The 18,299-nt window shown below is 37.6% G+C and overlaps 1 protein-coding gene across 17 annotated transcripts in view; it reads right to left on the minus strand.

The window, feature by feature from the left end:
* TFDP2 (transcription factor Dp-2) overlaps positions 1–18,299 on the minus strand; it is a 178,476-nt gene that overhangs the window by 128,640 nt on the left and 31,537 nt on the right. For 6 of the 17 annotated variants that reach the window (XM_082712472.1, XM_082712466.1, XM_082712463.1 and 3 more), the window contains exon 2: positions 14,742–14,876. The exons of the other annotated variants lie outside the window; for them this stretch is intronic. The gene's annotated coding sequence lies outside the window, so the exon portion shown is untranslated. The remainder of the gene's footprint in view (positions 1–14,741; positions 14,877–18,299) is intronic. 17 annotated transcript variants of the gene reach the window in all.

The raw sequence follows: 18,299 nt of genomic DNA on the forward strand, positions 1-18,299 counted from the left end.
AATTACATACAATCTGCCTAAATGAAAATCTTCAGATCCAAGTCAGTGTGACAAAAGCCCTACAGTTCATACATAAACACCAAACACTCCTAAACACAAAAAAATTCAATTTTACATATTTCTAAGAGTACCTTCTGACCTATGAAAATGTAGTTATAACAAAAAACAATGAAGTGTTTTCCATCAAAGTCCCCGTCAAATTTTAGAAACCTACTGTATCTAAGGCAGATATGGTTTGCCTACCCAGTATCTTATCCTCTTCTTCCTTAGGAGAAGTTGAAGGTGGCAATGTGCCCAACTTAAAAAAAAGAGTACTACATTCTCAGTCTCCCTTTCAGATGTACTGACCATAGGACATAATTCTAGTCAATGAAATATAAGCAGACATCATTGGGCTGGTGTACCAGATTCAGCTAGTAAATGCCCTTTTTCCCTTCTCCCCATTTCTTCACTCCAAAATATAGTTGTTATGGTTAAAGTGGCTTGTCTCCATACCTCTGCTTCACTACAATATTCAGTATTCCATACAGTATTCTATCTCCTAACGGCTGAGCTTCTGGGTGACACTGTGATATTTACCCAAATTTAAAAAAAAAAAAAAATTTAACAGACTTGTTACTATTTCAGCACACAATAGCAAGTGGTGACCAATAAAATACTGCTTAGGCACGTTAATGAGCCACATTAACAAACTTAATTTTTCTTAGTATTCTTTGTATCCTTTTACCAGAGCTAAGTACAAATTAAGAACCTCTAAATGCTACCTAAATGATAAATGCTTGAAATGATAAAATGTTTGGCATGGATTTCTTTTTTTTTTTTAGAAAAAAGAAAGAGTAAATTTTACTGGAACATCTCTGTGCCTCAATTTCTCCCATCTGCAAAAATAGTAACAAATAATACATCTACTTGAGTCAATACATAAAAAATTATTAGGACACTGCCTAGCAGAGTATAAGCCCACAGTGTTAGGGTTTAAAAAAGCAGTTTGCTGTTTTTCATGACAAATTAAGGTTTCTTCTTCCAAAATAAGTAATACATAACTCACGTGTAGTAGAAGTAAAAAAATAACCACACCATAAATCTAGTTTTAAAAGGAAATAAAATGTTTAATTATGGTTAGAAAAAGTTTTCTAAAATTAACAGAAGTAAGCAATAACTTTAGTCATTAATTTATTTATCCAGCAAGCACTGAACACCCACTATGTGCAAGGCATTCATCTAGGCACTGAAGACATCCTAGTAGATCAGAGAAACAGCAAGCATAAACTTTCAAAGATAATTTAAATTATGTAAAATACTGGGGCACCTGGATAGCTCAATTGGTTAAGTGCCTGCCTTAGGCCCAAGGTCATGATCTGGAGACCCGGGATTGAGCCCCACCTCGTCAGACTCCCTGCTCAACAAGGAGTCTGCTTCTTGGGACTCCTGGGTGGCTTAGTTGCTTAAGCAGCTGCCTTCTGCTCAGGTCATGATCCCATCGCCCTGGGATAGAGTCCCACATTGGGCTCCCTGCTCGGCAGGGAGCCTGCTTCTCCCTCTGCCTCTGCCTGCCTCTCTGTCTGCCTGTGCTCGCTCGCTCTCTCTCCCTCTATCCCTGACAAATAAATAAATAAAATCTTTAAAAAAAAAAAAAAGGAGTCTGCTTCTTCCTCTGCCCCTACCCTGTTACTGGTTCCTCTCTCTCTCAAATAAATAAAAATCTTTTTAAAAAAATTATGTAAAAATACATTAAGATAAATGTTATAAAAAGAAATGGGATTATGACAGAGATCTGCCTCATTCAATTAAAAATGAAGTATGCTGGGACGCCTGGGTGGCTCAGTTGGTTAAGCAGCTGCCTTCGGCTCAGGTCATGATCCCAGCGTCCTGGGATCGAGTCCCACATCGGGCTCCTTGCTCGGCAGGGAGCCTGCTTCTCCCTCTGCCTCTGCCTGCCTCTGTCTGCCTGTGCTCGCTCGCTCTCTCTCCCTCTGTCTCTGGCAAATAAATAAATAAAATCTTTTTAAAAAAAAAATAAAAAAAAATAAAAATAAAAATGAAGTATGCTGTACTAGTTTTGAGTGAGAGTTTATAGCCTTTAGTTTAGAAATACACATTTCTAAGTATTTTTAAAGCTTTTGCTTTTTTTAAAACATTATTTTTAATCTAAAAATTATTTGTAACATATGACTTAAAACCCAAGTGTCCAGAAAGTAAATAAACATGGCACTGGATGTTTCAAGAAATTGCCATCTTTGCTGGCACTGGTGATTCTCAACGATAAACCAGTCATGTGCACTGATGCATTATGTTTTATCCAGGCTCAACAATCGTACACTTTTTCCTGTGACCAAGTTCTTCAGTTAGTTAAAAAATAAGTCGGATTTCTTCTTCCAGTTTCATGAACACATTATGTCAAGCTCAAAAAGTCAATCTTTGTGACCTCGCCATCTGCCATATCTCTTGTCAGTTTCAGACAATGCAACTCCCACAGATGGTCTCAAAATGCAAAAAGCCCTTTTCCTTCCCAATCACAGTTTAGCATCTCTGGCCACAAAGCCTTTTAAAATGGTAAAAAAAAAATGATACAATGGTAATCAAAACACAGAGAAGAAATAATTATGGATAAATTTGTAGAATTCACATCACCTGAATTAGGGTATGTAGACTTTCTATCACTACTGAAAAAAGAGGCTATAAAAAAATTACATTTCAGCAAAGGCAGCATATTTAAATGAAAACATTACTAATTTTAAAAACATACCCATGTTTCAAGGTCTGGAAAATACACAAAACAATAAAATAAGAAAAAAATATCAGCCATGGTCCCAGCTCTCAGAGGCAACTACAATAAGTTTTTGACATACCTTCCTTCAGTGTTCTCTTTCTGCACTCTAACTTCAGATAACTGGTATTAATGAGAAGGTATTTTTCATAGTAAGTGATAATAAGTAACTCTTAGGGGAAGAAGATATCTAGGCACTCTCCTAAATGCTTCACATGCATGATCTCACATCATTCACACTACAACTCTATCAGGTAAGTATTACTGGTCATAATTTATAGTTGACAAAACTGAGCTTTAGAGAGTTGAAGTAATTAGCCCAGTTAACCAACTGTGTAAACGGTAATGCCAGAGTATCAACCTGGGATCTCAGACCAGTAGACATGTTCTTAAGCACCAATGCTTATTTACATAAAATATCAGACTTGAGAGAGGTACAATACATAGATTCTCAAAACAGAACAAAATTTGTAATTACTATTACAATATATCCATAAGAGGATAATTTACCATATCCAAAAAATCCTTCAAAATTTCATGTGTCACAGGTCACATACATACCTTTGGGTCAGATTTTAATCCTCTTTGGTTCTGTATTTTAAAAATTATAATATTAAATCAAAATTTCTTTACTTTTAAGTATATGATAAATTTTATTTTTCTTTTTACAGTTACATAATATTCCTTTATATTATAATACCACAATTTACTTTACTAGTCCCCTGCTGATGGACATTTAGATTACCTAAGTTTCCAAACTGGTGACAGTAACCATATTTTAATGACTCAATCCTTAATGTTTGACCTGGTCTCCTGACTACCTTTCCACCTCCGTGTTGATTCACTTCCCCATACCCTTCCCTAATCTAGTTCCCTGTCCTCTGCTGTCAGTTACTCAAAAACATCCTCTTCCTGACTTAAGGCCTCTGCACGTGCTATTCCCTCAGCCTGGAATATTCACCACAGGTTAATTCCTCTTCCTTCAGATCTCTTCTCAGTGTCACTTCTCAGGGAAAACTATCTCTCTCCTGATACCAAGACTAGGTCAGGGGTCTTCCTCTACTAATTCTCTCCTACCTTCTCCTTTAACTGCACACACCAGGTTGTCATTATCTATTTATTTGTGTGATTATCAGAATGTGGTCTATCTCTGCCAAGTAAAGTATTAAGTTTCATAAGGGCAGTGACCCCATCTGTTTACTATTATATACCAGTGTCTGGCACATGTTTGGAACTCAAGTGAAAACTTGTTTGTTTTTAAGGCAATATTTACTTAATGAATTACAGACTCAATATTTTATTTTCATCTTTTAATAATATGATAATCTCATTGAATAATGAGAGCAGTAAATGAAAAGATACATAAACACATAACACATTCATGCATTTGAAATGTCATTAAGCTATATAGCAGAATTGTGACAATTTCCTACCACGAATAAAAAGTCTTTTGGAGCCAGCATTGTATTTGTGTTTAATTTTTTAAAAAATTATAGTTGAGGGTGCCTGGGTGGCTCAGTGGGTTAAGCCGCTGCCTTCGGCTCAGGTCATGATCTCAGGGTCCTGGGATCGAGTCCCGCATCGGGCTCTTTGCTCAGCGAAGAGCCTGCTTCCTCCTCTCTCTCTCCGCCTGCCTCTCTGCCTACTTGTGATCTCTCTCTGTCAAATAAATAAATAAAATCTTTAAAAAATATATATATAGTTGAAATATTTATAATAGGGTATACTTCTTTGATTTCTTTCGTTTCGTTTTGAAGGGGAAAACAAGAGTGGGCAAGAGTATGGGACGCCTGGGTGGCTCAGTCAGTTAAGCAGCTGCCTTCGGCTCAGGTCATGATCCCAATGTCCTGGGATCGAGTCCCACATCAGGCTCCTTTCTCAGCAGGGCTAGCCTGCTTCTTTCTCCCTCTGCCTTGCCTGCCACTCTGGCTGCCTGTGCTCCCTCCCTCTCTCTCTGATTTAAAAAAAAAAAAAAAAAAAGAGTGGGCAAGAGTAAATTCTGAAAAACACCTTTACTAAAAGCTGCTCTCCCACAGAACCAGCAACATTTTACACTTAAAAAAAAAAGGAAAAGAAAAGTGCTTTTATGTCTACTGCTCACTTCTTTTTAAGATTTTATTTATTTATTTGACAGACAGAGATCACAAGTACACAGAGAGGCAGGCAGAGAGAGAGGAGGAAGCAGGCTCCCTGCCAAGCAGCGAGCCCATTGTAGGGGCTCGATCCCAGGACCCAGGGATCATGACCCCAACTGAAGGCAGAGGCTTTAACCCGCTGAGCCACCAAGGCGCCCCTACTGCTCACTTTTTTAAGTTGAAAAATTTTTCCAGATTTACTTAAGTTGAAAAATTTTTTTCCAGAGTTACACAAGCCTTTACCCAGGACTCTCAACAATGATAAAACTGATTAATACTATAAGCAATCAATAACAACTTTTAATAGTCTTCTACAGATGTGTAGTGAATAATGAATAATGTTTCAGCACTACTCATTCACTTACATATTCAATAAATACTTACTGCCTGCTGAATGTCAAACATCAGGCTGAGCATTAAAGATATTATGAGAAACGACGACAGTCCCTGCCCTGGTGGAGCCTACATTTTCACTATGAGGGTATCCAGTATACATGAATTTCATAATTACTTCATGACGATTACTGTTAAGGGCTACTACAGTAGATGAAAAAGATGAAAAGAAAGCATGTAAAATAAGGGATGGGACTCCAGTGGATTTAGAGAAGATTACTTTCAGGAAGTGAAATTTGTGCTGAGCTCAAAAAAACTCAGTAAACCACTGGCAAAGAGAGAGGGTTCATCAAAGCCAGAAGGAGCTTAGAGGAAAGCTCATAGGAAGAAAAGCATATGTGAAGTTCCAGAAACTGAAGAAAGATCTAGAGACCTGAAAACAGGGCAAAAGAGAGGACTGCTAGGAGATTAGATGAGAGCAGAGAGAAGAGAAGGTACATGGCGAAATGTCATCATTGGATTTTTTTCAAAAATTAGATTAGTGGGAAGCCTCAGAAAGATTTTTAAGTAGGGAACCAAACCTCTGAATCAAAGGAGATACTAAATTATGTCCACCAAAGATTAAGTAAAAACTATCTGCATCCTAATTATTTAAAACCAGCAATATCAGCTATATTCTAGAGTTCTTTAGTAACTGCAATGTTCACTCATTTCTTGGATACATCAGGTAAATTTATATTCATCATCTATAATCCATTTATCTAACAAACAACCTTACCCATCGAAACAAAACTCAAAGCATTTATGGGTCCCCAGCTCTCTAATTAGCTCTGACAAAACCCCTGCACTAGTCAGTAATTAATAAGGAATTATTAATTAATAAATAATTATTAATAATTAATAAGGAAGTCTTCAGGCCTTCCTTCATGTTATTAATTTTAATAAACATAAAATTCTTGGTAAATTTGCCTATCTTGATTTTTAGGCTTCAAGCCAATTATACCCAGTAGAAAAGATGTGGTAATAAGAAACAAATTGGTTAGAACGTGTTATAGATGGGAACATTAGCAAAATAATTCACAACTGACAGCTTAATATTAAAGGAAGATTAGACATACAATTACTCGTCACCACCTAAATTCACTGAAGTAGAATGGCTCCTGACAAAATCCAGTTAATAACATGTTCCTTACAAGCGCTTCTATAATAAAACCTAAGCAATATTTTTTGTTTCAAACATTTCATAGATTGTAACATTCTTGACTAGTTTTCTTACTTATTGGAAACAAAAATCTAAGAGAAAACGTATTTCTCTCCTGACCAAAGAAACAATATTTGAAGATATCACATAAATTTAAGACAAAATCACATTTCAAATCCTGCCAAAACCTAACAGAAAGTTTCTTTTACACGAAGCAGCAGAAGCCAAATTTTAAACCATTAAATTGCATGGATTAAATCACTTGTTGCACATGTGCTCTTTAGCAAAGTTGCATTTCCAGATCAACGCAGCTTTACATTAGTAATAAAAATGTTAAGACTTATCCCAACTTGACCCATCACAACAGACAAGATGAGTTCTTAAAATATCATATGGGTAGTAATATAAATTTAGATAAAGTACTATACAAAGAACTCACAAGCATCAAATGTTCAATTTACCCAAGAGTCTAAGAAGACAACATGGGAAGCAATCAAAAAGAAGCAGTGTGTTGTTGTGGGAATGCAAGTTGGTGCAGCCACTTTGGAGAACAGTGTGGAGATTCCTTAAGAAATTAGAAATAGAGCTACCCTCGGACCCTGCAACTGCACTACTGGGTATTTACCCCAAAGATACAGATGTGGTGAAAAGAAGAGCCATATGTACCCCAGTGTTCATAGGAGCAACAGCCACAATTGCCAAACTGTGGAAAGAGCCAAGATGCCCTTCAACAGAAGAATGGATAAAGAAGATATGGTCCATTTATACAATGGAATATTATGCCTCCATCAGAAAGGATGAATACCCAACTTCTGTATCAACATGGACCGGACTGGAGGAGATTATGCTGAGTGAAATAAGTCAAGCAGAGAAAGTCAATTATCATATGGTTTCACTTACTTGTGGAGCATAAGGAATAACATGGAGGATATTAGGGGAAGGAAAGGAAAGATGAATTGGGGGAAATCTGAGGGAGAGACAAACCATGAGAGACTGTGGACTCTGAGAAACAAACTGAGGGTTTTGGAGGGGAGTGGGGTGGGGGGTTAGGTGAGCCTGTCGGTAGATATTAAGGAGGGCACATATTGCATGGAGCACTGGTTGTGGAAGATAAACAATGAATCTTGGAACACTGAAAAAAAAATTTTTTTTTAAAAAAAGGAGCACTGTTTTTACTGGATCATGTCAATCTTCCTTAAATTACTTTAATTTATAAGTTTCACATCTTAAAAATGTTGAATCATCGTATCTAAGAATATTGTATATACTTCCATTAATCAAATCTGCTTTATGCCCTTGATAGATATCTAAATTATTCCTTACATAGGTGTTATGGGTTGAACTGTGTCTCCCCAAAAGATAATTCAAGTTCTAACCCCTGATACCTATTAGTGTGACCTTATTTAGAAATACAGTCTCCGCAAATGGAAACAAGTTAGGATGAGATCATACTGAAATTAGGATAAGCCCTAACCCAATATGACTGGTGTTCTTACGAACAGGAGAAATGACAAAGAGAAGTTAGCTATGCAGAGATGAAGGCAGAGACTGGAGTTACACTGCCACAAATCAAGAAACACAAGGAGCTACCAGAAGCTGAAAGAAGCAACGCAAGATCCTCTCTCATAGCTTCACAAGAAGGACGGTCCTGCCAACTCTTTGATTTTGGACTTCAAGCTTAGAACAGTGAGAGAATAACTTCCCGTTGTTTTAAGCCACCTACTGTGTGATACTTTTTTATGGCAGCTGTAGGAAACTAACACACTAGGTTTCATACATGTCTTGTTATATTCCCAGGTTTTGGTGTTGTTTTAGCTTAACAGGTTCTTCTCCTGTCATACATGGAATTCTCCATCGTAGCTTCCAACCTGTTTATACGTAATAAAGTTACAGATTTCCATTTGCTAATTTTATAATCTCACCACAGAACTGAATTTTTTACCGTCTGTAGTTTTTCAGTTGACTCTTGTATTTTTCAGGTATAAAATTATATGAAAATAGGGATTGTTGGATCTTTCAAGTTCATAGAACAATGAATGTAGCCTGATTACAAATCTCTCTTTCAACTTCCCAAAACAGATATAAAATAAGGAGAATAAATAAAACCACACAGGACCCACGACTTCAACACTATCATTCCTAGGAGACAGAGATTAGAGCAATTTTCAAATTACCTGTAAGTAAAGGAAAACAAATAATTCCCAACGAAATCCCATTGCCTGCGTACTATAAACCTAGGGATGCAGAGAGGGAAAGGAGGGAGGCTAAAAAGACTCCATGAAAAAGGACACAGGGGTATAAGGAACTCAGAGAGGAAGCATAGAAAGGACTACCCCAGAGAAACAGTAAAACAGTAAAGGTAAAACTACTGAACACAAGGTTAGGACCTAATAGTTCACAGCCCTAGTGATGTAAAACTATCTATAAACAGCTGAACCACCAGTGGCTGCCTCTGAGGAACAGAGCTTCTGGCGGTGAGTCAGGTACACAGACAGAAAAGATGGAAGCTCTTGCAGCAAGGCAGTTAACATTAAAAAAAAAAAAAGGTAATTAAAAAGAGGAATTATACAGCCTTCAGAAACAAGACACACCAATCCTTCCTCTACCTCTTTCCCTCACCACCAAACCCATAAATTCATATAAGAAACTGAATAGAGGAGGGAAGAGTGATAGAAGAACTCTCTAAAACTCTAAAACTTTGTCCACAGAATGCAGAGACACAACAACAAAAGCAAACTATATGCATACAAAAGTACTGCAAAAATCAGAAAAATACAAATGGAATGTTTGCTATTGATAGTTTTCTCTCCCAAAATGAACCATGGAGCCAGGGAAAACTAACACTCACTTCATATTGATTTAAATACCCTCAAACAAAAATTTGCAGAAAAAAACTTTAAGTCAGAAAGACAAAAACAAAGAATAAAAATGGACCAAAAAAAGAGAAAGAAATTTAAACAGAGTTGATGGAATGCCATAAAGAAATGGAATAAACAGTCACCTAGGTGGCTCAGCTCAGTTGGTTAGGTGTCTGACTCTTGGTTTTGGCTCAGGTTGTGATCTCAGGTCATGAGATCAAGCCCCATGTTGGGCTCCATGCTCAGCGGGCAGTCTGCTTGAGATCCTTTCCCTCCTTCCTCTGTCCCTCCCCCTGCTTGTGCTCTCTTTCCCTAAAATAAACAAATCTTAAAAAAAAAAAAAAAAAAAAAGAAACAGAATAAAAGACCAAAGACCCTGAGAGAGAATAGATTTTAATGAAAACAAAATAAAGGATGGTGAAGAAAAGGAGGAAAATGATAAAGAGAATGAAAATGACATAAAGAAAGAAGCAAAAGGGTCAGAGAGAAACTGGCTGAATGAAATGGGTAACAGGAAAGGAACATTAGTATTATTGGTGCCCCTAATGAAGAAAATCAAAACAATGGAACAGCACTAATATTAAAATTATAACATAAGGAAACTTCCCGGAAATAAAAGGGCTGAATCTACATGTTAAAAAGGCCTACCAGATACTTAAGAAAACTGACCCAGAATGATTGACTGTGACACATAGCCCAGTAAAACTGTTTAAAGACAAAAAAACAAAAAACAAAAAACAGGGCTTCCAGGCAAACAGAAAAAACAATTCACAAAGGTAAAGGTAAAGGTAAGGAATTAGACTAGCAACAGATTTCTCAAAAACAACATATAGTGCAAGATAATAGTAGAATAGTATTTTCAAGAAACTTCAGGAAAGAAAATATAAACCAAGGATATTATATCCTGCTAAGCTGTGTACTTCAAGTTTCCAGGACATCAAAAAACTGTTTTGGGGGTATGCTCCTTGACGATGGTCTTGGGAATGATTTTTTTTTTTAACTTGACACCAAGGGCAAAGGCAACAAAAGCAAACACAAACAAGTGGGACTATATCAAACTAAAAAGCTCTGCACAGCCAAAGCAGCCATCAACAAAATGAAAAGCCAACCTACTAAGTGGGAGAAAATATTTGAAAACTATATGTATGATAAAGGGTTAATATTCAAAATGTATTAAAAAAATAATATAGCTCAAAAGCAAAAAACTCTCTGATTTTAAAATGGGAAGAGGAACTAAATAGACACTTTCCCAAAGAAGACATACAGATGGTCAACAGACACATGAAAAGCTGCTCAACATCACTAATCAGCAGGGAAATGCAAATCAAAACCTCGAGAGATCACCTCACAACATTCAGAAAGACTGTCATCAAAGACACAAGAGATGAGTGTTGGCATGAATGTGGAGAAAAGAACGCTTGTGCACTGTTGGTGGGAATGTAAATTGGTGCAGCCACTATGGAAAACAGTATGGCAGTTCCTCAAAAAATTAAAATTAGAACTACCATATGATCTAGCAATCTCACTTCTGGATATATATCCAAAGGAAATTAAATCACTAAAATCATTATCTCAAACAGGTATCTGCAGCCTGATGTTCACTACAGCATTATTCACAATAACCAAGACATGGTCAGAAACAATCTAAATGTCTATCAACAGATGAATGGATAAAGAAAATGAGGTAAATACTGAGAGGGGGTGGAATATTATTCAGACTTAGACAAAGAAGGAAATCCTGCCATCTGTAACAACATGGATGACCTTGAGGGCATTATAGTAAGAGAAATAAATCAGAGAGAAAACAAATACTATATAACCTCACTTCTGTGTGGAATCTAAAAAACCTCAACTCACAGAGACAGAAAAGATTGGTGGTTGCCAGAGGCAGGGGGTGGGGTTGGGGGTGAACTGAGAGAAGCTGGTCAAAAGGTACAAACTTTCCGTTATAAGTTATGGGGATGTAATGTATAGCATAGTGGCCATAGTTAACAATGCAGTATTGCATATCTGAAAGTTGCGAAAAGAGTAAATTTTTAGAAGTTCTAATAAGAAGGGGCACCTGGGTGGCTCAGTGGGTTAAGCCTCTGCCTTCGGCTCAGGTCATGATCTCAGGGTCCTGGGATCGAGCCCCGCATCGGGCCCTCTGCTCAGCAAGGAGCCTGCTTCCCTCTCTCTCTGCCTGCCTCACTGCCTACTTGTGATCTCAGTCTGTCAAATAAATAAAATCTTAAAAAATAAAAATAAAAGTTCTAATAATAAGAAAAAAATTTGTATTAACTACACGAGGTGATAAATATTAATTAAACCTATTGTGGTCATTATTTTGCAATATATACATGTATCAAATCATTAAGTTGTACACTTTAAACTCATGTACTGTTATATGCCAATTCTATCAATAACTCAGGAAAAAAAGTTTGAATATGGTAGAACCCAGGGAATACTATAGATGTGTGTCCTTACTGGGCAATCTATTAAAGGATGAGCTTCATCTAGCCAAAACATGCCTAGAAAATTTTTCAAAAGGACTACCAGTGAGCATTTTATATATTCAATTGTAGAGGTAACACTAAAACAAGACTGGGATCATAGAGTGAAGAACAACATGTAAAAGTACCTGCTTTGACAAAGTATAAAGAGAATACAACTAAAAGGTGGAACAAGCCATGAGAGAAAAGGAGGAAAATAAGGATTATTGATTGTTATATATAGTTAATACGTACACATCAAAGAATATCATTTAAAACTGATTGTAAAAAGTTAAGTTTAAAAAAAGGAGATAAAAGTCACTATAAAAAGTATTAATGGTACTAGTAGAATAAAAATACAGACCGCCTGAAAAAAAATATCTGTATCGTCCCCTGGAAAAAAAATATATAAACCTTCCTAAATACCAAAAGAGATGCTTAAAAAAGGCAAAGAGGGGAGCGCCTGGATGGCTCAGTTGTTAAGAGTCTGCCTTCAGGGGCGCCTGGATGGCTCAGTGGGTTAAAGCCTCTGCTTTTGGCTCAGGTCATGATCTCAGGGTCCTGGGATGGAGCCCCACATCGGGCTCTCTGCAGAAAGCCTGCTTCCCCTACTCTCTCTCTGCCTGCCTCTCTGCCTACTTGTGATCTGTCTGTCAAATAAATAAATAAAATCTTAAAAAAAAAAAGTCTGCTTCAGCTCAGGTCATGATTCCAGGGTCCTGGGATCAAGTTCTGCACGCATCAGGCTCCCTGCTCAGCAGGAAGCCTGCTTCTCCCTCTCCCACTCCCCCTGTTTGTGTTCCCTCTCTCACTGTGTCTCTCTATGTCAAATAAATAAATAAAATCTTAAAAAAAAAAACGCAAAGAGAACATATAGCGAACCACAGTAAATACAACAGAATGCACATAGTAATGATAAATAGTATGTGGCATTATAAGATACATAATATACTGTATTTGTGCTTTATCAGGATTGATTTAATAAATGGTATTTATACAACTGAATATCCACCAAAAAGAAAATGCAGAAAATTCCAACTATCTTATATTCTTTTTTTTTTTTTTTTTTTTTTTTTGAGAAAGAGAGAGGGAGTCTAGCATTCAGAAAGCTTCCCAGGGAGTGCTCATATGAGACACAAGTATAAGGATGAAAAAGACATGAAAAGGGAATGAGGAGAAACTGACTCAGTGAGGGTACACCTGCGGCCTTAGCTGATATTACATGGAACTTGGGCTGGGATGCTCTTCAGAGCTGTCCCAAATGGAGACAAGTTGGGTTACTGCTGCTTCTTCTTTGTTTTTAATCTTTGCTTAAAAATTTTTTTTATTTTCTAGATTTTATTTATTTATGTGACAGAGACAGAGAGCACGAGAGAGGATGAGAGCGCCCAAGGCAGGGGTAGGGGTGGGGGTGGGGGGAACCCTGCAGAGGGAGAGGGAGCAGGCTCCCCACTGAGCAAGGATCCTGACATAGGTCTCAATCCCAGGAGTCTGGGATCATGACCTCAGCTGAAGGCAGACGCTTAACCAACTGAGCCACCCAGAAGCCCCTGGGTCACTTCTCATATCCCTGCAGCACCCAGTCAGTTCTCATAGGATTCCTCTGAGAGCAAGCCTAACCTCAGGTAAGAAAGTGCCAGTACTCAGTTATGAAGAGCAGATCTGGGCAGAGTACTAGAGTATCCACTATAATTCTACAGCAGTGAAAATTAATTAAACACATGCCACAACACAGTTAAACCTTGTAAATGTAATGTATTTATATACCTTTCAAAGTGACATATATAAGTCACTAATATCACTTAAAAATGTACACTTAAGAATAAAAATATAAGGGCTGCCTGGGTGGCTCAGTGAGTTAAGTGTCTGTCTTTGGCTCAGAGTCATGATCCCAGGGTCCTGGGATCAAGCCCTGCAACAGGCTCCCTGCTCTGCAGGGAGTCACACCACCCCCCACCCTCCTGCGACTCTTGTGTGTTCTCTCAAGTGAATAAATAAAACTTAAAAAATAAAAATAAAAATATAAGAAGCACACAAGAATTACAGATACCAAATTTCGCCTCTCCATGCAAAAGAACAAAGGTTCTTTTTAGGTTGGGGAATAGAGAAGCCTTCAACATTATGTTGGACTGTATAAGGAGAGTTATAGGTTATAAAGGGGATTAATTTTATCATTCCATATACTTATTTACTTGTATATCTCAAACATTTAAGTCAAAAAAAGAAAGAAAAGAAAAATAGTAACCACATCTGTGTCTTTTCAAACAATAAACCAATAAAACACTTACAAACTTAATCAAGAAAAAAAGAGAGAAAACACAAATACACAGCGTATGAAAGGATTAAAGAGAAAAAATACCACAGAAGCAGAAGGAATTTAAAAATTTTAAGAGCTATTTTGTTCAGCCTGGAGCAAATAAATTGAGAACCTGAAAAAAAATGGATGATTTTCCAATAAGATATAAGTTACCAAATTTGCCTCCAGAAAAATGAGATGATCTAAGTGGACTAATTACCCTAGAAAAAAATAAAATTGTCAAAGTGTTGCCCATCTAACTGGCAATGGGGCCCATACTCTTTTATAGATAAGTTTTAACAAAAAGAAAAATTATATTTTTACTTATTTATTAATAATTAATTTAAATAGTAGTGCTTTTTAACCAAAAGCTAAGACAGGCTTTTAAAGATGTTAAAATATATTATATATTCATTATAAAATAGTCTTCCTAGGGGTGCCTGGGTGGCTCAGTGCGTTAAGGCTGCTGCCTTCAGCTTGGGTCATGGTCTCAGGGTCCTGGGATCGAACCCTGCGTCGTGCTCTCTGCTCAGCAGGGAGCCTGCTTCCTCCTCTCTCTGCCTGCCTCTCTGCCTGCTTGTCATCTCTCTGTCAAATAAATAAATAAAATCTTTAAAAAAAAATAGTCTTCCTAAATCCTTGTTATAAATACTTAATAAAAAGAAAATGACGAGGGGCACCTGGGTGGCTCAGTGGGTTAAGGCTCTGCCTTCAGCTCAGGTCATGATCTCAGGGTCCTGGGATTGAGACCCACATCAGGGCTCTGCTCAGCAGGGAGCCTGCTTCCCCCTCTCTCTCGGTCAAATAAATAAATCCTTAAAAAAAAAAAAAAAGGAAAATTACAATTACTTAAATTGAAATTATATTTTACGAAGAATGCACATAGAATTTTATCAAATGCCCTTTCAGCATCTATGGATGTATTTTTCATTAAGTGTCATTCAAGAAACAGTCCAGTTACAGAAAAAAATAAGAAAGAATGTCAATTATCACTACTCACCATTATTACATAACATTGTTCTACAGGCAGATACCAGCCAATGCAATTATGCAAAAGAATGATAGAAGTATGTAAAATAGAACTGATGAGGTAATATTATCATACTTAGATATGACTGTTTACAGAGAAGCCCCAAGAGAATCAAGCTCTTTCAAACCAGGAAAGTACTTCCAGACAAGGCTGATTACAAAATTCATACTCAGAATTCAGCAATTTTCTGATACGTAAAACTATGTCTTCTGATAACAACGATTTAAGAGGAGTAATGGGAAAAAATTACCCTATTTACAGTAGCAATGACCAAAAAAGGTAAGAAACTCAGCAAGAAATATACAGAGATTTCTTTTAAAAATGTAAAAAAAATGCCAAGATCTTGAACAACAAAATGCAATCATACCAGCATCAACTGCCCCCAAACTGACAAATACAATGAATAACAATAAAATTATTTTTTCTTTTTAATTAGATCAATTCATTCAACAGTTAATATGAAATGTAAGACTTAAAACCATAAAACTCAGAAGAAATTATAGGGCAAAAGATGCATGGAATTGATCTGGCATAGACTTCTTGGATATGACACCAAAGGTATAGGCAAAAAAGAAAAAAAAAAGGAATCTGTATGCATAAGTTTTCAAATTTGTGCATCAAAACACACTATCCACAGAGTAAAAAAACATCCCATAGGTTGGGAGAAAATATTTGGAAATCATATGTCTGACAGGAAACTAATATCCAAAAAACACAGAGAACTCCTGAAACTCAACAACAATAGCAACAACAAAACCAATTCTATTAAAAAATGGGCAAAGGACTTGAATGGACATTTCTCCAGAAGATATACAAATGCCCAATAAGCAAGTGATATATGCTCAATATCATTAACCATTAGAGAAATGTAAACCAAAACTACCTAAGATACCACTTCATACCCATTAGGATGACTACTACCAGGAAAACAGAAAATAAGTACTGACAAGGATATGAAGAAAATGGAACCTGTGCCCTACTGATAGGAATATAAAATGATAGAGCCACTATAAAAAGCAGTATGGATGCCCCTCAAAAAGTTAAAAATTAAAAATAGAATTTCCATATGATCCAGAAATTCCACTGTTATGTATACCCAGAAGAACTGAAAGCAGGGTTTTGAAGAGGTATTTGCACACCCATGTTCACAGCAGCATTATCCACAGTAGCTAAAACATGGAAGCAATTCGTATCCATCAATGGATGAATGATTAAGAAAAATTCCATACAATGGAATAATATTGAACCTTTAAAAGGAAAGAAATTTTCTGACATGTGCTACAACATGGATGAGTCTTGAGGGTATTATGCTAAGCAAAATAAGCCAGTCAAAAAAAGACTACTACTGGAGGCTGGGAAGATAGTGGAGGAGGAGGACCCAAAGCTTGCCTCATCCCACAGACAGAACTAGATAACGCTTACATCAACATAAATAACCCAGAAAATAACCCAAAGACTGGCAGAACAAACTACAAACTAAAAGTAGAGTAGAGGCCACATCAAAGAAGGGAGGAAGAATGGAGACGCAATATGGGAGAAAAGACCACGGCTATGTGCAGTAGGGAAAGAGCTGGCAGTGCAAAGAAGGGCAAAAAAAAAAAAGACTGTCACACTAGGGAGCCTACACAAGGAAGATGATTCCCCGGAACATTTGGTGCAGTTTTTTTTTTTTTTTTAAGATTACATATTTATTTATTTATTTGACAGACAGAGATCACAAATCGGCAGAGAGGCAGGCAGAGAGGAGGGGTGGGGAGGGGGACAGGCTCCCCATTGAGCAGAGAGCCCAATGCTGGGCTCCATCCCAGGACCCTGAGATCATGACCTGAGCCGAAGGCGAGGCTTTAACCCACTGAGCCACAACATTTGGCTTTGAAAGTGAGAGGAGCCAAATTTCTTGAGTTCTTAAACGAGTGGGACTTAAAGTCTGGAACTTGAAAAATCAGTGGGCTCGGTTCTGGGAGAGCTCTAAGAGCTAAAGAAGTTAAGTCCCTATGCTTAAAGAGACATGACAAACAGCTTGCAGAAATACAGCATAGAAGCAACAGTTTGAAAAATTCCTGAGGCAGACAGGAAGGAGTTATTTACTCATCTCAGACCAAGTCCGGGAGAGGCAGGATGCAGGGAGACCTCTCCAAGAACAAAGGAACCAGCAGGCTCCATCATTCCCCCCCCCCCCCCCCCCCCCCCCCCCCGGTCTCCCAGTATAAACACAATGGCCATAGGCAGGAACCAGCTCATTGCTAACACTCACTATCTAATTTGCTTACACCAAGCCTCACTCCCATGTGCTTGGATGATCTGCCCTTCCCATTCATGCTTGCCTCAGTCCTGGCACTGCGGGTCTCCTCTGCCATAAGACCGTTGCAAAGCCTGCCAACACCATGTATCCAAACTGAGCATTTTACAGGGCCTCAGTATTAGTGGCAGCAACAGCAGGTTTCATTTTGCAAGCAGACCAGAGCACACCTTACTAGAACACATCCTACCCTGGTCAAGACCAAACACTGCCCACAACAGGCAAAAGGAACCTCTGAAGATGACTGGACTGAAGGAAAAAGAAGCCAGGGCACACTAGCAGGTCATAAGCAATAAACATACGAGATGTTCCCTGAAGCACCAGGTCCTGGGGAACAGGGAAACTGTACAGCAGGGCATTACAGGATGTCTTCTTCATGTGAATAACCTCCAAGAGCAGGAGATACAGCTCACTTTCCTAACAGAGAAACAGACAAACAGAGAGAGGCAAAATGAGGAAACAGAGGAATATGTTCCAAATGAAAGAACAGGACAAAAACCACAGCAAAAGACCTAAACAAAACATGAAGAGGTAATATGCCTGATAGAGAACTGAAAGTAATGATTATAAAAATACTCACCAGACTTGAGAAAAGGGTGGAAAACATCAGTGAGACCCTTAACAAGGAGATAAAAAAGAACCAGTAAGAGATGAAGAACACAACAAATGAAATTAAAAATACCTGATGAAAGCAGAGGAACAAATTAATGACCTGGAAGACTAAGTAATGAAAAGCAATCAAGTTGAGTGACTGAGTGGGAAAAAAAAAACCACAAACTGAGAATAGTCTCAAGGAACTCAATGACTCCATCAAGTGCAGTAACATTCACATTATAGGGAGCCCAGAACAAGAAGAGAAAGAAAAGGGGGCAGAACATTTATTTGAAGAAATAATAGCTGAAAACTTCC

Source organism: Mustela nivalis, assembly GCF_964662115.1.
Source record: "Mustela nivalis genome assembly, chromosome: 1".
Lineage (NCBI taxonomy): Eukaryota > Metazoa > Chordata > Mammalia > Carnivora > Mustelidae > Mustela > Mustela nivalis.